This window comes from Oryctolagus cuniculus, chromosome 8 (genome assembly GCF_051225735.1).
Source record: "Oryctolagus cuniculus isolate XC-2025 breed Fujian yellow rabbit chromosome 8, ASM5122573v1, whole genome shotgun sequence".
In the NCBI taxonomy this organism is placed as follows: Eukaryota; Metazoa; Chordata; class Mammalia; order Lagomorpha; family Leporidae; genus Oryctolagus; species Oryctolagus cuniculus.
In genome coordinates this window covers 14,827,374-14,848,788 of record NC_142874.1, presented here as the reverse complement: position 1 = coordinate 14,848,788, position 21,415 = coordinate 14,827,374, and the positions used below count along the sequence as shown (strand labels likewise).

Here is a 21,415-nt window from a genome sequence, read left to right as displayed (position 1 = left end):
ACTTTCCCCAGTGTGCGAGCAGCTGTGCCAGAGCAGAGGGGCTCCGTCTCCTCCTGGAGCGGCCCCGCGTTCCCGTCTGTTTGCGTTTTGATGGCCCAGCCGCCCTGCTCGAGACCCCCGAGACTGCTGACGGGGAGGAATAAGAGCGAAAACGCTCGTCTGTTTCCTGGTCTAGGAGGACAGTTTCCGGTTAACTGGCATTTGGTGTGATGTTAGCGCTCGGTGGGTTTTCAGTGAGAGGCCATTGTCAAGCCGAGGTTTACCTTCTGTTCCTGATTTGATGATTCCTTTTTTTTTTTTTTTTTTAATATCGCCAAAGCGGTGGGAGTTTTTGTGAAATAGGTTTTCTGTGTCTATAGGGATACTTTGTGGGCTTTCCCCATGTTTATTCTGTTCTGTGATATATTGATTGTGTATGGTAGCCATCCTTGCATTCCTGGAGTTGCACCCAGCGTGCTAAGCTTTGGTTGTGCTTCAGGAGCGCGTTTGGTAATATTTTGTTAAGGAATGTGACAGCGCAGTCATGACAGATACGTATGTGCCGTGTTCTTTATGATGCATTTGTTTTGGATGTTGGGAAAATGTTGGTCCGAAGGGATGAGATGGAAGATTTTTCCCCTTCATCTCCTTTTTGGAAGGGTTTGCAAATCACGGGTTTTAACTATCCTTCCCACAGGAGTTCTGTGTTAATAGGCTAGGTGATGCATATAGTATCAAGTTCGATATAAACTCTAGTAGTTGGCCGTGATGTAGTATTTTATTTATAGCTATGTCTCCCCCCCCTTTTTTTTTTTTTTATAAAGTTCTTATTTGTTTATTTGAAATTCGGAGTTACATGCAGAGAGAGAGGAAGAGAAAGTAAGTCTTTCATCTGCTGGTCCTCTCCAAATTAGCGCAATGATGGGAGCTGAGCAGATCCGGAGCCAGTATTCAGGAGCCAGGGGCCCGGTGGCAGGTTCTCAGAATGGAGCACCAGATAAAGTCCCTGGCTTCTGTTTCAGCCTGGCCCAGCCCTGGCCTTTGTAGCCACCTGGGAGGAGGGCGAACCACCAGATGGGCAATCACTGAGAGAGAGCAAGAGTGCTTGCGATGCCCCATGCACTGCTTCTCTCCCCAAGTGGCTTCAAAGGCCAGCGCCGGGCCAGGCAGAAGCCAGGAGGCAAGGACTCCATTCAGGACTCCCAGGAGGGAAGGAGGCAGGATCCAAGTACCTGGGCCATCAGCGGCTGCCTCCCTGGTTCCCAACCTGGAGTAGCGGGATTGGAATCGGCTCTTGGGCACCCCACACTGGACGTAGCAGCATGCAGATGTGTCCCATGGCGCCATGGCAGCTGCCTGTGGGGAGTGAATTTGCGCCCTGCGCTGTGACCAGGAATTGTACCCGTAGGTACATCTCCTGCTCAGCCATCCTCAGATGGAAGTCTGCTCCTCATCTGTTCCTGCCCAAAAGCCTGTTCAAGTCTTGAGGAGCCGTCCTCGATGCTGCTGGCGGAGCCTGAGTGAGACCCAGTGCCTCCGGGGTCAGGCCTGAATCAGAGACACTGCAGCCCGGGACAGCCGCATCAGTTACCTTGCCCTTCTGGAAATGTGTAGGCGCGGTCCTCTTCTTCGGCAGCTTCCGGAAGTCTACCCCTCGGGCCTCGGCTCCTGTTCCAGAGGAGCAGAAACGCTCTTTGGTGAGTTGGGCGCGATGGCCTTGCTGTCGTCACGGGGTAGGTGGGGCCTGGGGTGCAGATAGCAGGCAAGGGGTGTGCATGTGAGGGGTGGAGGGGAGAGGAGGAGGAGAGAGGCGGCCAAGGGAGATTCGGGAGGAGAGAGGAAGGGGGAGAAGGAAAAGGTGGCGTGAAGGTGGGGTGGCGTGGAAGGAAGGGGAAGGAAGGCGTGTGGGGCAGCGTTGAGGGAGGGCGAGTGTGACAGGAGTGCTGGTGGGCGGGTGGAGGTGGGGGTTGGGAGAGGAAGAACTTTTCCTACGGCCTTGGTTCTGTTTTGGGGGTTTCCTGGCCCTGGCCGGAATCAGTCTTGGCCGCGTCCGTGAGAAGCGGCCTTGACTCCCGGCCTCTCTTCTCTGGGTGGTTCTGAACTGTAATGTGTGTGCGGGAACACTGGCCTGGGGCACTCGAATCAACTCGAGGTGATCATACTGCTGTGGCTTGAACCGACGTCTCTATGAGACTACCTGCCAAAGCAGTGTCTCCATCCTCAGCCTCTACCGTGGGATCTACATCTCCGTTTGCATTGCCTCTTAGACACACACTTGAGTGTCCTGCAGGTACCGCAGACTTCCTGTTCCATTCAAACCTGCTCCACACATTGCACTGATCTCTGTATTGGCGGCTCCATCTGACTTGCCTTCCAAGTTGGCAAGCTTGGCAGCACCCTCTTTACCAGCATCTGTCTCCTAGTAGTCACCGAATCTATGTCAGTGGTGGCTCAGGTCCTACACAAGCCCTCAGGCCGAGGCTGCCTGCTGCCAAGTCTCATTGCTCTCCGGATTCTTTCTTCCAGGCTTTTCTGCTTCAGGCCTGCATACCACCTGCATTTCCCTAGAAAGCACAGGGGACTGTCTGATCTTTTCTCATCTCCTCTTGCATACTTTCAAAAGCCCTAATCCCTTAGGGGGGCATTCCAAGGCCTTGTTCTCAGGTCTGTTCACAGCTTCCTTTTCCAAGCTGCACAGCCCCTGCTTCTGTCATGCCAGACTTGCCACTGCTCTGCAGATAGGCAGCCACTACTTGATGTTCCTCAGTATTTTCAGCTTGAGAAAGTCGTAGCCATGTTTCAAAATATCCAACTCAAGGGTCTTCCTTCTCTGTGATACTTTTCTCTCATCCTCCCAGGCAGGGATACGTTTCCAGAACTTGCATAACACACTGCTTATCTTCGTAAAGCGCTTAACCCATTTTATCAGCATGTATTTGCTAAATACCTGTATCTCATAGAAGACTGTGAGCTTGTCCAGGGCAGGCCTTTTCTCTCTGCTTTCATTCCTGTAGTCCCTGGTACACAGTTGGTATTCAGCCTATGCAGGACTAACAATACACTCACTGGTGGGTGTTGGGACAGGAACTGATGGTTTATGAAGGGTCTGGTCTCAAGAACAAGGGCACGAGGGCCAAGGAAGGAGACAGCAACAGAATCAGCATTCTTGAAGCACTTTCACTTGTCAGGGTTCTTAGTGTACCATCGTCTCATTTCTAAATAACAGCACAAGGAGGGAAAGCAAGAGTTTTATTTAATTATACCACATTGTACTGTTTAATCCTCTTCAAAGCTCTGTGAGGAAGGCACTGCTGATCCCCTTTGAAATAGGAGGCTAAAGGAGGTGGGGACCTGCCCTAGGCCATATATCAAAAACAGTAAAGCCCCAGTTTAAAACCTGCTCTGCTGTGTCCCTCCTGGTGTTGGAACCCCAGGTTCCAGTAGTTCTAGAGGTGGCGTATCAGAGAGGTGTAGCTCATAAAAACCAGTGGTACTTTTCTTTTGGGCTTGTCTTTGTATGGAGCAGAACCACAGGGACTTGTCCTATGTTACTAAGGACCCTTCTTAATAACTCTGTGGCCTCATGCTGTGATTTGTTAATATAGGTCCTGTGTCCTGGTTCCCACCAGTGGTCATCTTTCTTTGAGCTATCGGAGGAGTCTGAGGTGGGCATCTTGCCACCCGGGGACTGGAACTGACTTTTGAGAGGGACCCTTAGGTATGAAAGGAGATTTGCTGGTAGGGTTAAGACCAGAGGGTTTGAGGGGTCCACAAGGTCCCTGGCGATTAGTCTTTGTTTCTTATTTCTTTATTTCAAAGGAAGAGAGAAATATTTCATCCCTTAGTTTCCTTCCCTAGTGCCCACAACAGCTGGAACTGTATCTGAAGCCAGGGCCTGGGAACTCAATCCAAGTCTCCTATGTGAGTGGCAGGGATGTAAGTACTTGAGCCTTCACCTGCTGCCTCCCAGGGTGGATTAGCAGGAAGCTGGAATCAGGACTTCAGCCAGGACTTGATCCTGGGCACTCTAACATGGGCTGTGGGGATTCCAGCAGTGGCTTAGCCACTATACCAGAAGCCATTCCTTGATTAGTCTTCCGTTCCCTCCTTCACAGGGTGGCTGGCTGCTTGGGAGGGGTTTGCATCACCACTGCTAACAGGACCTGCTGCATAATTTTGTGAGCGCCTTGTTCCTAAGGCAGGGATAAAGTGCCACTAAAGGTACTAAGTCATAAAGCTCTTTCCTTTCTCCCGCATACCTCCTTGGCTCAGCCTCATGTTCTTTGGACTCGCTTACAAACCGCAAATTCAAAGATAAAATTTTGAGGATTTTGAGTCACCACCAGCAGAGGTTTACACCCAGTGAAGGCCCTTCTGAGTACCAGCGCTGTGTGATGGCTCCTTTGTGACCATGTAGGCTGCGCCCGTGAGGTTGGCCTTGGCTGCTGAGTATAACCCATTGGCTGTGACTGTATAAGATTACATTGTATTCCAACATAAGCGGTTGCTATTTTGTATGATAATTCTGATATTTCACCATTAAAGCAATGCTGCAGGGAGCAACGTGGATTATCCATACCAGAGCATTCCTGGAACTGTTTTGATGACTTGTGTTAGTTCAGAATCACTAGGTCTTTGCTAGCATTCTGCAGTAGGCAATGGCATTGCAGGCCAGCTCTCTCCCTAGCACAAGGCTGACCGCGTTGAAATTTACACAGGTGTTGAACAGATCTCCGCACCTGCAGTGTGGAAAAGACTAGAGCAGTGCCCTCTTGTGCCTGACTGCCCTTCTTTCTGCCTCTTTGCTTTGTACATTATTAAATGTGCTCTCAAACCTCTAGGACTCACAGCTGAAAATAAAGTAGGTTGGTGGACAGTCACAGACAGCACTGTCCACTCACCAGGCCCAGGTTGTTTCTCCTTAAGCACTGTACCAGATGCCCTACTCCACCCATTAATAACTCTTGTCCTTTCCGAGTTGTTAGCTGTGTCATAAAATTTCTAGATTTCTGAGGGGTTTTGTAAATCTTAAAGTAGAAGATAAGAACTTTTGCTGCCAGTGTTTTGGCTTAGCTGGTAAAGCCGCCCCCCATGATACCAGCGTCCCATATGGACGCTGATTCAGATTCCCAGATCCACTTCCAATCCAGCTCTCTGCTAATGCACTTGGGAGGGCAGCACAAGATAGCCCCAGTGCTTGGGCTCCTGCACCCACGTGGGAAAGCCAGAAGAGGCTCCTGGCCATTGTGGCCATCTGGGGAGTGAACTAGTGTATGGAAGACCTCTCTCTTTCTCTTTTCTCTTTCTCTTTCTCTCCCTCTCTTTCTGTAACTGTGCCTTTAAAATAAATAAAATGTTTTTTTTTTTTTTTTTAAAAAAGAACCTTTAACCATTCAAAGAAAGCCTCAAGTAGAAAGAAGAAGAATCTTGCAGACCCACAGTACTCACTGACCTAAAATCTTGCCTGAAATTCTTGTTGAAGTTTGCTGATATTTATAATTTCTGATGATTATAATTTCTGATGATCATCAGAAATGACACATACTGACTTGTGTGAAGTGAGCTAGTAGATATTCTTGGCCTGTGTAAAAGTCACGTCTGCTAGTTTTACAAGATGTAACTGCTACGCTCCTGAGCTACTCGAGAGCTGTTGGGTAGAGATGTTATTACTGGCAGAGTCGTCACACTGCACAGCCCCCGTGGGCATCGTTACGCCCTGTGACTGGCATTTCCAGGGCTAGTGCTGTGCACACTGGGGAGGCCTTACCCACAGGTGGTGTGGTGTCTGCACAATGTCTGCATGATGGTTCTCCCTTCATTTGGATGGCTGGTAGGGTTCTGTTAGTACACAGCCCCTCAACTTGTGACTTTTCAAAATTGCTCAAGCACGCGTTTTTGAGTCACCTCGGAGGGGAACAGTTGGGGCCCTGGGGGATTGATTGCCCACTGTTCTGGAGACTAGAACAGACCTACCCTTGCCTCCTGGAACTTTCTCTGAGTTAGAAACCTCTTAGAGTTATTATAAATCCTTGAAATATTTTATTTCATGGTGTATCTTTAAGCAGAGGTATCTTACAATTAGTGCAGCAATCATAGACTTATTTTTATTATATTTTTATTAAGTAGGAGGGAGGAAAGCATTGTTGGTCAGCGCACATGGTGCTTAACGTGGAATCTGGAGGTGGAGATGGTGTTTTCTTACTTCAGAGTTTGTGATTTCCAACTCTTGCCAAGGGTAAACACTAGAATTAGGTCTAGGCTGTGGTTCTAGCTGGTATGCCTCTGTTTCAAATTTCATCTCGCTTCTGCTTGGCATCAAGATTTCCAGCTTTCCAAGGCTGGCCACAAATTCAAATCAAGTGTTTAAACCAGTAGTTAGAGGAAAAGATCCCGCAGTGGTAATGGTACTGCTAAATGAATTATTTGTTGTATATCAGACTCCTCATCACCTAGTTGAAATATCTTTGTGTTTTCTTGTTTTCTGCAATAAAAGTCATTCAGACTTACCGAAACTATACATTTGCATTCCTTCCACATGTGAGACAGTCTTTTTCTAAATCATTGGGCTTCTAAATTCCTGTGGGTAGGGGCTAGTGTTGTGCAGTGGGTCAAGCCACCACCCGTAATGCCAGCATCCCATACTTGTTTTCTTTCTGTAATCCAGTCGTTGAAAAACAAAACCACTCCCAATGCATGAGTCCTATAAAAGCAGTTTCACTTTATTTGAACACTCTAGGGAGAAAATCAGAGGAGTATGTACTGTACCTAAAGAGAAAAACTGTCAAATTTTAAATCGAATGGTGGAATAAATTCCATGGCAAAAGTGAAGCAAACAACTGACCTGCGGCCCCACCGCACTGGAGCCTGGCCTCGCTGTCTACTTGGTACAGACAGCAGGAGCTCCGGAGAAGCCTGGAGCCACATCCCGTGTGCAAGCCTGTGTGGGCTTGGTCTTTGTTTTCTGATTGGTTGGTGCCTGAAGGGAATCCAATCAGAATTGACGCATGCTGTCGAATACCGAGTTTATAAAAAGGGTGCTCAGTGTTGCTGTTTCCCTTTTCTCTTCTTAGCATCCAGCGTCGTGGAGTTCTTTGTTGGAACATGTGCTGAGCACTGGCGCCAAGCCTTCGAACAAGGAGGTGAGCAGCCAAGAGCAACACCTGCAGGAAGGGCCGGGCTGCTGGTGTCGGAGGAGTGGCAGTAGGTTCAACAGGACCCTCAGGTTTGTCCCTCCTCGCCTGGTGAGTCTTCTTGAAATGTTTGTGCGTATCATATGCCGGCCCTGGCCACAGGCAGGGGACACTCGGGCCTTCAGGAGCCAGGGGAAAGGAAGGATAAATTGTGTATTATATTGTATGTTATAAATTGAATGCTGTATATTCAATTTGTATTATATATTATAAATTTCATGTCACATGTTCTAAATAGGCTTTACATTGTATATCGTAAAATGTGTATGTGCTCGGAGGTATCACATACGGTTCCAGAAGGAATGGGCCTACCTGGCTGAATTGTCATGCCAGGATGGGTGAACCAGCAGGTGAGTCATCTTCTGTCGGGTGGGCACTTACGATGCCCAGCGACTGCGTTAATTTCCAGGTTTCTTGTGTTATTTTCTGGATTTATAGTTCTGCTTGGTGGATAGGAGCTGAGAAAACGGATCTAGTCATCCAGAAAGGAAGTTCCTGCTCACAGGCTTTGACTCCTGTTTTTCCTAATTTGCTAAGCTAGTTTATCTCAGTTTACATGGAAGGTTCTGCAACACAGCAGTGATAGCATTGACTGGGAAACCCCCCAAAATGGTTGTATATCGATGTCATTGCCCCACTGAATTCTAATTCTGCCTCTGTGATATCCAGTGTTGCCCTAATTTTATGAAAAAGTTCTTTAGCAAGATATTGTTAGATTGTCTTAACGAATGCGGCTATATGGGGAGACATACGATGTAAACTTCACATATCCCAGTCATATTATTACATTAGCTAGGACTGTGGGGACTCTGTTTATCATCAGAGGCAAGTAGATCAGAGGATGGAACCGAAAGTTTGAGAAGGAAGCATTATTCCCTAAGTATATTTGTTGCAGGTATAAAACTATAAGGTTCTGAATAACTCAATACTGGTTCTTTTTATTTCTAAGTTAGATTTTGAAATATTGAAATCACTTGGATTATGATATTTTTCGGTCGGAGAGGAGAGGGGTATTGTTTCTGCACAGTATCCACAATGGTTGCCATGCCATTGGTTGTGAAACTTTGGTTGACGAAATGAAATCCCTGTTAGTCCGTGTGTTTAAACAACACAGAATTTCAGAATCCCTAGGTATTGTGTTTTGTGGTTTGGTTCTTATAGTATGTGGAGAATCGAGTCTTCCTTCCTGCTGGTTAGCATTCACTAGTGTTGACATCCAAGGATCATTCCTTGATTTTCATTTTAGGAGATGCTGAGCAGGGACTAATCGGTAACAACCCCTTGAGGCGAGTCATCATGGATGTTCCAGTTTCCTCATTATCCACTCTTGGTGTTCCTCTTAGTCCTGATTATTCAAATCCAGATGTTGAAATGACCCCATGTTCAGTCTAAGTGTTTGTTCTCACTGGTCTTCTCATCCTAGACAGCCTCATCTCTGTACCGTGTTTCAGGAGGGTCTTGGCTTTTTCTCCCATCATTAGCTAGACCTGTTTATGTTGCCCACGGTTTTCTCATTTTGGTTATTTTCAAACTTGATTCCTTGATTCCATAATTCTTTTCCCTCACACACAACAAACCAGGAAAAATCTGTTCTCTTGTTTTCTCATGCTCCCAGTCCACACATGTTCTCTGATAACGTTCACCAGGCATCTCAAAGGCTGGCTGGTCCCCACACCCTTCTGGAAGCCACATGAATATGTGATTCTTTGGCTTTTCGCTTTTGTGTCTCAATTCCGTCACCTTTTCCACACCTCTGCTCCTGTGACCACCATAAAACTTTATCATCTCCCATAAGCCTAGCCTCTCCCTAGGCTAGCAACTACTAGTGTACTACTAACAGGAAGTTAAAATTTAGAAACTTTCTGGGGAAGTTCCAAAATTAAAGTGGTTTACGCCAAACGTCTTAAGATGCTTTCCCTGTGTTTGACTAGAATCGTATCTATGGGGGGGGGGGAAACTAGATGGAGTGTTCACCTCACACAATGCCTTTGTTTTGTTTGTGAGTTATGTACACCTCAGTAATTATGAATGGGAAAACTAAAACTGACTTGCAGTTCAATGTTGCAAATATTTGGGAGTTCTGTAGTGAGAGAACAGGCATGGAGTCCAGGAAATCCTTCAATGAATTGGTATATCTGTGGTTTTCAGAGTGCTACTTTAAAGACATTTAAATTATGTTAACATTTTCTTGCAGTGTCACTGGTCGCCTACTGATGAAGCAGGCCCTGCATTTTCCATTCCATAGTTTAATTGGGCTAATTCACAACCTGCCTATAATAGTAGCTATGTTAAATGCACATAGGAATGTGCACACATTGGTGGGAGAATAGCACATAGTAATTTAGGATTCTCGTTTCACTTTTCACTTTCCTGGTTTCCTTCAGATACATTTCCTTTCATGTTGTATTTCTGAGTTTTCAGTTTGAGGGAGGTGGGGTGGGGCGACAATGCATTATGTTACTTGGATATTGTCTTAAATATTCTCTTGATGGAATTCCCGAATCTTTATTTTCAAGATATAAATCTCCTGAAATTTAGTTTAGTCAAGTTGTGAATGTTCTTTTTAAGGATTTATGTATTTGAAAGTCAGACTTCCACAGAGATAGAAGGAGAGGCAGAGAGAGAGAGAGGTCTTCCACCTGCTGGTTCACTCCCCAGTTGGCTGCAAGGGCCGGAACTGTGCCAGTGTGAAGCCAGGAGCCAGGAACCTCTTCTGGGTCTCCCACGTGGGTTCAGGGGCCCAAGGACTTGGGCCATCTTTCACTGCTTTCCCAGGCCATAGCAGAGAGCTGGATTGGAAGTGGAGCAGCCGGGACTTGAACTGGTGCCCGTGTAGGATGCCAGCACTGCATTTGGTGGCCTCACCCGCTATGCCACAGTGCCAGCCCCAATCATGAATGTTTTAGCATCATTTCTGTCCCATGAAGCCTACGAAAACCCCACAATATTAACCTAAGTTCCTTAACTTTTATGATGCATTTTAAGTATAGGAACCTATTTTTGAATGCTTTATTTTTTCCAGCCTTTTCACAGTGTAACTGAGAAACAAAAATTCTATCTATTCAAGGCACGTTCTCTGTGTTTCGATGTGAGTCTGATCTGCATATTGCATTTTCACACAAACCGTTCGACTCTCCTGGTACTTACAGTACACTATGAAAGGATTAGTACAATGAGGCCACTTAACAAATTTATCACTTTTACCGTGTTTTGTAACTTTTTCAAATTTTATTTCTTTATGTATTTTCCCAGACAACTTTTATTTAAGGTATACATACTTTATGCATTCAATAATTGCAGCTTTAGCAGCTGTATTTATTGGTAGCAGTAATTCTTCTACCGTACCTGCCCTCTCATTGACACTCCTATGCTTTTTTTTTTTTTGACAGGCAGAGTGGACAGTGACAGAGAGAGAGAGAGAGAGAGAAAGGTCTTCCTTTTGCCGTTGGTTCACCCTCCAATGGCCGCCGCGGCTGGCGTGCTGCGCTGATCCAATGGCAGGAGCCAGGTACTTCTCCTGGTCTCCCGTGGGGTGCAGGGCCCAAGCACTTGGGCCATCCTCCACTGCACTCCCTGGCCACAGCAGAGAGCTGGACTGGAAGAGGGGCAACCGGGACTAGAACCGGTGCCCATATGGGATGCCGGGCGTCGCAGGTGGAGGATTAACCTAGTGAGCCACGGTGCCGACCCCTGTACATTTCTTTTGAAAGGCAGGAAACAGAGAAAAGGGGAGAGAGGGATAAAGAGAGTAAGGCAGAGACAGACAGGGTGAGCGAGAGGATGAGGGATATCTCATCTCATGCATTATTTCCCTCCTCAGATGTCCTCAGTGGCAGGGCTCTGCCCCAGGTCTCCCACTTTGGCACTGGGGCCCACGTCCTTGGGTCATCTTCTAGTGCTTTCCCAGGCACGTTAGCGGGGAGGGGAATGGTAAGTGGAGCACTTGGGACCTGGTCTGGTGCTTACACGCGATGCTGGCAGTGCCGGTGGAGGCTCAGGCTTTTTTTTACACCCCAGCTCCAGCCCCATCACCATATGTTTGTATCGTTTGACTGCCCTCTCTTCAGTTTCATGCTCCCAGTTCATCACAGACACCATCCTGCTCTCTGACTGTGTTAGTTGGACTTTGTATATTCCACATGGAAGTGTGATCGTGTCGTAGTGCTTATTTCTGTGTGTCTTGTTTCCCTCATGGTCATGTCCTATAGTTCCATACTTTTAGATCCATCTGTGACAAGTAGTAATATTTCCTTTCTTTTTAAGGTTTGGCGAGGATGCCACTGTGTGTGTATCCCATTTTTCCTTATGGGTCCATCAGCAAACATTTGGATTATTTCCATATCGTGGAATTGTGAATGATGCTGAAGTGATGTGGGGATGCGGACAGTTCATTGAGATGGTGATTTTCTTTTGGATTCATGGTCAATAAAGGTTGTTCCTTTTTAAATTGTATTTGAGGAACTTCCATATTGTTTTTCATAATGGACGGTACAGTGTACATTCCCTCCAATAATGTGTGTTCGTTTTCTCTATGTTGTGCCCAATACTTGTTATCTTTTAGCTTTTTAACAGTAGCCATTTAACAGATAGGAGATAATAACCATTGTCATCTTGGTTTGCATTTTGCTGATGTTAGCAATGTTCAGAACTTTTTCACATACCCACTGGGTACATTGTATGTCTTTGCTGGAAAACATTGATTCAGTCCTTTGTCCCTTTTTAATTGTATTCTTTGCTTCTTAGTGGTGCACATTCCTTGTATTACTCCCTTGATCGCACATCTGGTTTGCTAACATTCTCTCCTATTCATTGGTTTGCCTTTTCATTTCATTGATCCTTGCTTTACTAGTTTGTTGTAGTTTCATTTCCTTATATTTGCTCATGTGCTTAATTGTTAACACATGAGCAACCACTCTTGAGGCTAATGTCAAGGATTTTTCTATTTTATAAGTTGTAAGGGTTCAGATCTTCTGTGTGGACTCTCAGTTCATTTTGAGTTGATTTTAATATGTGGTGTGACAGTGCCGTGCCACAGTTTCAGTTTTGTACATGTGGATAGCTAGGTTGCTTCTGCCTCAGATGTGGGCCCTTACGTCCAGTGACTGCATGTTTGGCAGCCCTGGTGGGCCAGGGTTCCCAGTGTCTTCCGTTGGATCCGTTTAACCAGATGCTGTGGCTGGAGTTGAGCAGGAGCTTGGCAGAAGCTGGCAGAAGCCAGGTTGGCCCTTACTGCTGGCTCGTGGTCCGAGTCCCATGCCTCCATCCTAGCTTCAGTGCTCTGATGTTCTGTTCTATCTGTGGTACTAGGTCCCCAGGTGACACTGGGCCTCATTGCACACTGGGGTTGTTAAGTGTACACTCAGCAGACCCAGGTACCCATATCTCAGGCAGAACCAAACTGAATATCCACATACAGATATCTGAAGCTGTATTATGATGTGGCCCTTATGCCAGAGAAGACAGTGGGCTGGTTGAAGTTAGGGAGGTTGTGGGAGGCACACATGGGGGCATGTGTGGTGATTGGGGAGTAGGAGACCATGCAGTGATGGGGTCAAGACAGGGGACTGTGGCCTCCTCCTCTGGAAGCCAGGGCTATATGAGGCTATGTCAGAGTTTTTTGAAGGATGGATGTTTGGCCTAGTGGGAAAGACAATGCTCAGGATACCAGTGGCAGCAGTGATCGTTTAAGTAGTGGGATTCTTGCTACCACATTGGAGACCATCTCCCAGCTCAGCCTGGGTCACATCAGCCCTTGTGGGCATTTGGGTAATGAACTGCTAGACGGGTGGGTATCTTTCTCTCTTTGTCTCTCCCCCTCTCCCCTTTATTGTTTCTCTGTGTTTTGCTTTTGAAACCAGTTGCGATATTAAAACGAGGTGGAAAAAATGGTTTATGGATGATGCTGTATCCTAGTGGCAGTAGATCATTGAGTCATTTCCTAAAGTCACACAGTGGGCTGTGTGTAGCTCACAGTAATCTCTGTTAGATCTTTTATTAGCAAACCAAGTACACGAGCTCAAGGCTCTAAGCGTAAAATAATGTCCAAAAAGAAATGTAGATTTGATCAGTACAAATTTTATATAAGTATTGAAATGTCACACTAGCCCATACATATGTACAACTCTTGTGGATTAAATGTAAGTAAAAATACCAACATGTTACTTGGTGTATAAGGTTAAGGGGTTTTAAATGATTAATGTCACAACTAATATTATGGTATTTGAAAATGGTTAATTAATACAAAAACATAGCCTGTAAATGACTGAATGGTTCTTTCTTGACGTGCTCAGTCAAAAGGCTATTATGCTGCATTTTAAGTTGGTGATGCATATTTATTTTAGATTGTTTCCTTTAATTAAGAAAATGGTAGTATGTTTTCACGTGTATGTGAAATTGGATAGCATCAGAGCAATACAATGAATACGAGATAAGCTTTTTTTCATAATTGAGATTTTATTGGATTTTGAGAATCACTACAGAGACATTTCAGTTTGTATACTATTCTTAACAAACCAAAAATTTAGAAAGTAAGGGCTTGTCATTCTCTTTAAATCTTTTATTATTTTTGAAATAGTGTATTTTTTTTAACTTGCCTCCTAAGAGCTTTATATTTCACTCATAAAGAGTTCAGCTAGTAAGGAAGAATATAGGCAAGGGCCATAAAAATTATCAAACAGACGAAGTCCCATCTTTAGGATCAGTTGTATACTCGAATTGATCACTTTAACTAGTAAGATGGCATTAAGTGTCAAAGGGATCACATAAATAAGACCAAGTGTCTGCTACTAGTAATAGAATTAAAAAGGAGAGAATGATCCAACATGGGAAGCAGGCCACACAGCAGACTCATAGAATGACAAATACCCTGAACAGCACTCTAGCTCAGAGTCAGCCGTTAAGGCATTCGGATCTGGCTAAAAAGCCCATGAGAGCATTCCAGGCATGGAAAGCTGAGACACTGTGGCAAAAAGTCACCCACATGAAAGATCTCTGGGAGTAAGATCCCAGGGGAAAGGAAGGGCTGTCAGAGAGGTCAGTACCTATCTCTGAAGGAAGGAGAGAACTTGCACTTTGATTATGGCCTTGTCTAAATCATGTTGGAGTTTGTGGACTCAAGAGGCTTCCATAGCCTTGGCAGCTCATGACCAAGAGCCTAGGGTGCTCACTGATGTCAAATATAAGAGTGTCAGTTGTTACATCAACAACAGGTGTCGCTGTGTACGTGCTCCCCATGTAGGACCTGTGTCCTTAAAGTGTTGTACTATGAGAATTAACGGTAAAACTAGTCCTCAAACAGTACTTTCAACTTTGTGTGTCTGTGTGGGTGCAGTCTGTTGAAATCTTTACTTTGTATAGAGTTGATCTTCTGTATGTAAAGATAATTAAAAATGAATCTCAATGAAGAATGGGATGGAAGAGGGAGTAGGAGTTGGGATGGTTTGTGGGTGGGAGGGAGGGTATGGGGGGAAGAATGACTATAATCCAAAAGGTGTCCTTACGAGATTTATATTTATTAAATCAGAGGTTTGTATAAAAATGTCAACTACACTCATACACAGTAAATTTTAAAATGATCATGAATTATTAAAATTATAGTAGCATATCATTCTTTTCTGTCTCTCTCTCTCTCTCTTTTTTTTTTTTTTTTTTGACAGGCAGAGTGGATAGAGAGAGAGGAGAGAGAAAGGTCTTCCTTTTTGCTGTTGGTTCACCCTCCAATGGCCGCCACTGCCGGTGCGCTGTGGCCGGTGCATCACGCTGATCCAAAGCCAGGAGCCAGGTGCTTCTCCTGGTCTCCCATGCAGGTGCAGGGCCCAAGCACCCGGGCCATCCTCCACTGCACTCCTGGGCCATAGCAGAGAGCTGGCCTGGAAGAGGGGCAACCGGGACAGAATCCGGCGCCTGGACCGGGACTAGAACCCATGGTGTGCTGGCGCCTCAGGTGGAGGATTAGCCTATTGAGCCACGGCACCGGCCAGCATATCATTCTTAAGAATTTGTTTGACAAAGATATGAAAGAAAGTGTGACAAAACTGTATTTGCAGCAATACTGATACACACAGGCATTATTTTCTTTTTTGTATTTTTTGTTGTTTTCTCATTTTTTAAAAGAAAATTTTAGCTCCCATATATAAAGGAGAACATCTAATATTTGTCTTTCTGTGTCTGGATAATTTCACTGAGCGTGAAGTCCTTCAGTTGCAATGATTTTGATAGAAATAACAGCGTTTTAATTTTTTTATGGTTCTGCAATATTCAGTTCTACATATATGCATCCAGTTTTGCCAGCACCATTTACTGAATAGATTGTACTTTTTTCCAATGTATAGTCTGGGCACTTTCATGAAAAATCAGTTGGCTCTCCCTGTGTGGGTTAATTAATTAATCAATTTTCCATGATCATGCTGCTTTGATTGCTATAGCTTTGTAGTAAGCTTTGAAGTCTGGTATTCTGACGTGTCCAAGTTGATTTTTTTATTTTGCTAAGGATCATTTTGGCTGTTATTGATATTTTGTGATTTCTTATGGAATTTAGGATTATTTTCTCATTCTGTAAAAAAAATGTCATTGGTGTTTGATAGGAATTTCATTTAACTTGTAGGTTGCTTTATAGGTATTTTAATTATACTAATTCTTGCAATCCATGAGCAAGTTCTATTTTTTTCCATTTTGGGAGTCCTTGATGATTTATTTCTTCAATGTTTTAGAATTTTCATTGTAGATATCTTTTTACTTATTTGGGTACATTTATTCCTAAATGTTTTATTTTTGTCCCTATTATGTATGGGATTAATGTTTAAATTTCATTTTTGGCAAGTTGGTTATTAGAATATAAAGAAGCTACTGTATTTTGTATGTTGATTATGTAACCTGTGACTTTACTGAATTGGTTTTTCATCTTGAAGCATTTTTTGGTGGAGTGTTTAGATTTTTCCATGCACAACATCATGTATTCTACAATGTTGTTGAATTCAGTTATTGTTAATAGTTGTGTTGAGGAATATTTCATGTTATGAATATAAGAGCATGTCATAGAGGCTTAAAAGTTTACCTGTGGAAAATTTCTCTGTTGTTTGCCATGGGGGAATTAGAGTAGTACCTGGCAGACTTGTGGACTGACATTGCTGATGAAGTGCATGGGTTCACCCATTGGTTTATCACTGCTTTCTGTGCCCCCCCCCCCCCGACTCCCAGTGAGACAGTGAGGCTTCTTACAAGGTTGTGTGCTGAGTGTTGCTGTCCGCAGCATATAAGTAACATGATCTCATGGGATCATTTCAGACATTTGTACCTGCACCTGGGTGATGCAGAGTCTTGTGTGCTGTGAGATGGTGAGTCTGGATGCACCAGATGACTGCCGGCTGCCCCTCACATGCTGCCAGGCACCACCCAGGACATGTAAGAAAGTAGTTGCCTCCTCTGCAACTGTCTCAGATGGTGAAGTGCCGTATCTCAGACACCAAGGAAGTCCACATAGAGGTACACACCTTGCTGTGGATGGAGACACAAAGCCTGCTCAAAGACTGGACAGGGACGCATTGAGAAGGGCAACCTTGCCGTGTTCCTGACAGGAAGTAGTCTATAAATCACCGGGCAACAGAGTTGGCAGCTGGCAGCTCTCACGGAACTACATCAAGATCCTGTCCGACTTGTCTGGAAAGCACAAACAGATGGCGTCATGTTTGCACAGAGGGTGACCATAAACTGTCCCTTTTTCTACTGCAGTGGGTGTCCAGAGCATGTTAAACACCACACTACAGAAGGAGCCTCTATATTTCCGTGTATGGCGTATAATTAAGAAAAAAAGAGAGCTACTGAGGCTGTTAGGCATTCTTCAGCGACTATGTGCAGCCCCCACTCCTGAATGGCAAAGCTGCCCGTAGGACAGTCCCATACAAGGTACCTTGGACCCAGTGGAATTATTCATTCACTTGCTTAAGCGTTATTCATTGTTTCATTGAAAGACAAGAAGACAAATTTCCCATTGGCTGGATCACTCCACTTGAGTGGCAAGGGCCCAAATATCTGAGCCATCCTCTGTTGTTTCCCAGGGTATGCATAAGCAGGAACCTGGATTTGAATGCACGACCAGGTGTTGATCCTCTGTAATTACTCTGTAATGGGATGCTGGCACCAAAGATGATGTCTTTAATTGCCATGCCAAATACAATGTATTGATGCGTTTATATTCTAATTTATTAGAATGGCAGTGTGAGATAGAGAAAAATGTTTCCATCTGTTGGCCTCAACCCCGGAGCCTGCAAACATTATGGAAGGGCTAGGCCAAAGTCGGAAGCCAAGAACTCCATCCACTTCTCTCACGGGGGTGGAAGAGACCTAAGTATCTGACCCAATGCCTGCTACCCATCAGAGTGTATATTAGCAGGAAACTGGACTGCAAGAAGATTGTACGGAAATCCAGGCACTCTGATATGGGGCGTTGATAACCCAAATGGCATCTTAACAACTCTGTCTCAGTTCCTTGGCTATTGTTATATTGTAATGATTTTTTATTTGGAAAAAAAAAAAACATTACGGAGGGAGAGATATCGGGATATTGTCCAATCCACTACCTCGCTCTCCAAATGGCTGCGTCAGCTACAGATTAGCCAAGGTGAAGCCAGGAGCAGGAACTCCATCTTCTTCTCCTACATGGGTTGCAGAGGCCTGAGATCTTCAGACAGGATCCACTGTCTTTCCTTGCACCTTAGGAGGAAGCTGGAGTGGAAGCATAGCAGCTGGGGCATGACCCAGCACTACAATATGAAATGGAAGCTTTGTTAGCTGACGCCTTACCTGCAGTTCCACAACGTCAGCATTCCCGTCGGTATTTGTAAGAGCGGTCCCACCACAGGACCAAGCAAAATTTCTGGCCCTGTTGGCGTCCACTTCAGAAGTTAATCAAGCTATGCAAACGCTACGCACCCTGGGAAATAGCAAGGTGGACACGTAGAGTGTTCACAGCCAGAGTTTCGTTCAACATCTCCCTGCAGTCCAGTGCTATGTAATCGAATGTGGTGCTCTCTGACTTGCTCTGATCCATTGTGTACATGATGGGACCTATTCTGAGCATCAACAACAAAGCCAATGGCTTTGCAGGCTGCACTGCTGCCTACTGGCTCACTTCAGGCAAGTCTCATGAGTTTCTCCAGACCCTCTGGACACCACGGATGCCTTCTAGACAGAAGACCACCAGAGATTCAACAATGGTAGGCTTCTTCTGCACACGAAGGTAAGCTGTCATCACCAGGCAACTTTATGGATGGCAACCACCGTGTAGTAGGGTCACATTATAGAGCCTTGTGGATCATTGGGCACTAACTCCTACGGCATTGTGATCTTTCCCAGTAGAGTGCATCTGCCCAGCAATATTCATTGACAGACTATGGAGAGGACATGCCCTTGGGTCGACTGCCATGGCCATCATTAAGACAGGACCCAACCTCTTCCCATGAGTCCTTGTGTTGCTTCTGCCCACTGCTCGGCTGTCATTTCTGTTCCTTGGTATGGACAGCCTAACACTTCTGTTCTTCACCTAGATCAAGCCCAAGTCTTTTGTACTGATGTGGCATGCTTGCCTAGAGCCTGGACATTTACCACACACCTCCCTATATTGTCAGCACCCTAAAATAGCCACTCAGGCAAGACAAGTGGGGAATTAGCATAGCTGTCCCTGATGTAGTAGAAGTATTGTCTGAAATACGCTGAGTCATCTATTAACCCACTCATCAAGCACCTTCTCAAAGCTGGAGGATAGGATTGGAGGCATCCTGCAGATTACCACGACCTCAAGAAGGTCATGCCTCGCTTTGAATTCGCCTTACTTGACATTACCAGGCTGCCCCTGAGAATTTTGCCATTATTGGTGTGGCAAGCATTTTATTGTGTCCGGTGGAGATTTGGGGCCATTTACTTTTTAACTTGAAGGCCAACACTGCACCTTTCTGAGACTTCTGTGGGCTGCCTCTGGTCCCCCAGGGCTCGTGGTCTGTGTTAACAGGCTCTGGCTGGCCTTCAGTTGTCATCTAGCATCCATGTTGAGGACATTGTTTCAACTGATAATCAAGAGGAGGAGGAAAAATGGGCCTCAAACATCAGCATCTGACGACTTGTGCCAGTCGGTGTGGACCTTAGTCCCATAGGAGGTGAGAGCTTGCAACCTCAAATTTTTGGTGTACGTTTTGAAAAAGGAATTCAGAAAAATTCCTCAGCAAATCCCCATATAACTCCTTCTCCTCAGTGACTCCGTTTCAACCAAGGAAGCCCAGCACATTTTCACTTTGTGATAACACCAACATCCTCACCTCTGGTGAACCCTAAGACCCACCTATCTCACCAGTCACCCACAAGGCTGCACCTTGGCGGATAGTTTGTGGTTCTGAGGCTCACATGGGTAAAGGACTTGAACTTAGCTGTGAGCTTTTAGTGACACTACTGTTTGACTCACAGAGAGTTTGGACTACCTCACTCAGCATTATGAGCTGTGTCCTGGCCTCCAGCCACTGGGAATCTCAAGTTAGATGGAAGTGGGCAGAACGTGTGATCATCCTACTGGTCCTTGAGCAGCCCACCCTTACTCAAGGCCATCTTGAAATTCACATGTCCACCAATTCTTGGGACATCACCAATTGCTAGTGGCCTTTGTGTGGCCTCAAACTGGATAGTCCATACCCTTACATTGGAGTACCCCCTTTGGTGGGACACTGTTGATATCTGTGCTACGGGCCTAACCTCACTGACCAACTCTCAGCTATTTTGATTGCCAAAATTCTACTGCCTTTTAATGTAGCAAAACCGCACTATGTATTATCTGCATCCTTGCTTTCATAGTGGAGTCTCCCTGGCTTATATTATTTGGGACATCATAGGCCTGTCGACTTGGATTTCAGCTTGTAGCTTTCCTATTGTATCCAAGTCAGTTGTGGAAGTCCCCAAGGAATGCCTGCTGTGTAGACAAAACTGTCATTCCTCTTTGTTGCACGGTTGCACTTGGAGTGGTGATTATTCACATGCTACCTGGCCAGTGGATTTTATTGACCTGCTGTAGCAAATGGCACGTGCTTCCTGTTATGTAAGCCAACACCAGACTTCTCCTTGCTTCTTTCTTCATGGCTGAAAATGTCATCAGAGTCTAAGTACGTCATCCCTGGTGCATTACACATGGGACCAAAAGTATCTGAAATACTTAGTTCCTGTCCATTTGGTGTATACACAGCGATGGAGTTTCTAGTTCATGTGAAGGTTATGTTTTTTTTTTTATTAATTTTGAAGTTAACAATAATTGTACCTACTTAAGGGCTGCTGTATGATGTTTTGGTACATGTCTGTAATGTGTCCTGATTAAAAATGGGGTGATCAGTATTTCCCTTTGTTTGTCAGTACTTATGATTGAAGTCTTGGGATTTCTTCTGTATGTTCATACAACACATACTCCGTTATCGTGAGCTATCCTCTCCATTATTCTGTGTAACATTAGGAAGTTATTTCTTTGATCTTACTCTGACTTGGTACCCATCATCCAAACTCCTTGCATTTTCCCTCCAACCTCTTACATCCTTTATTAATTATTATATATTCAGATTGGTGTATTTTAAAGATTTATTTATTTTTATTTGAAAGGCAGAGCTGCAGAGAGAGGGAGAGACAGAGAGATGTTTTCCTTCTGCTCCTTCACTACCCAAATGGCTGCAACAGCTGCAGCAGAGCAAATTCAAAGCCAGGAGCCAGGAGCTTTTTGTGGGTCTCCCAAAGTGGATGTAGGGGCCCAAGCACTAGGGCCACCTTCCATTGCTTTCTCAACCCATAACCAGAGAGCTGGTTCAGAAGAGGAGCAGCAGGGGTAAGAACCAGTGCCCACATGGGATTCTGGCACCACAGGCAGAGCCTTAACCTACCATGCCACAGCACTGGCCCCCGATTGTTTTTAGCTTGTGTTTGTGAGGGAGTGGGTACAGTATTTGTCTTTCTGTGTCTGGATTGTTTTCACTTACTTCCAGTTCCATACTTCTTGCTTCAAGTGACAGGACTTCATTCTTTTCAAATGGGCTGGATAGTATTCCATTTTGCATATATACAACAAACTCCTGACCACTTAGTCTGATGAACTCTCCGCTCATTTTGTTTGCCAAGATACTATTCCCTTTTAGTGAGACAGAAATGCAGTCTACTTTATCTGCATCCTTGCCCTCCTAGTGGGGACTGTGGTATGAGAATGAGTTTCTGCTCCCGAGCATATCTGATTTGGG

General features: G+C 45.1%; 1 protein-coding gene across 20 annotated transcripts in view; it reads left to right on the top strand.

Annotated features, from left to right (window-relative positions):
• The first annotated feature begins 1,391 nt into the window (after positions 1 to 1,391).
• LOC103346935 (rho GTPase-activating protein 20) overlaps positions 1,392 to 21,415 on the top strand; it is an 84,362-nt gene continuing 64,338 nt past the window's right edge. For 10 of the 20 annotated variants that reach the window (XR_016211608.1, XM_089301969.1, XM_089301968.1 and 7 more), the window contains exons 1-3: positions 1,393 to 1,676; positions 7,050 to 7,220; positions 16,452 to 18,402. The gene's annotated coding sequence lies outside the window, so the exon portion shown is untranslated. Of the gene's footprint in view, positions 1,677 to 7,049; positions 7,221 to 7,240; positions 7,520 to 14,807; positions 18,403 to 21,415 lie in introns of those variants that run through there. The other 10 variants (XR_016211609.1, XR_016211611.1, XR_016211610.1 and 7 more) reach the window with 5 other exon arrangements.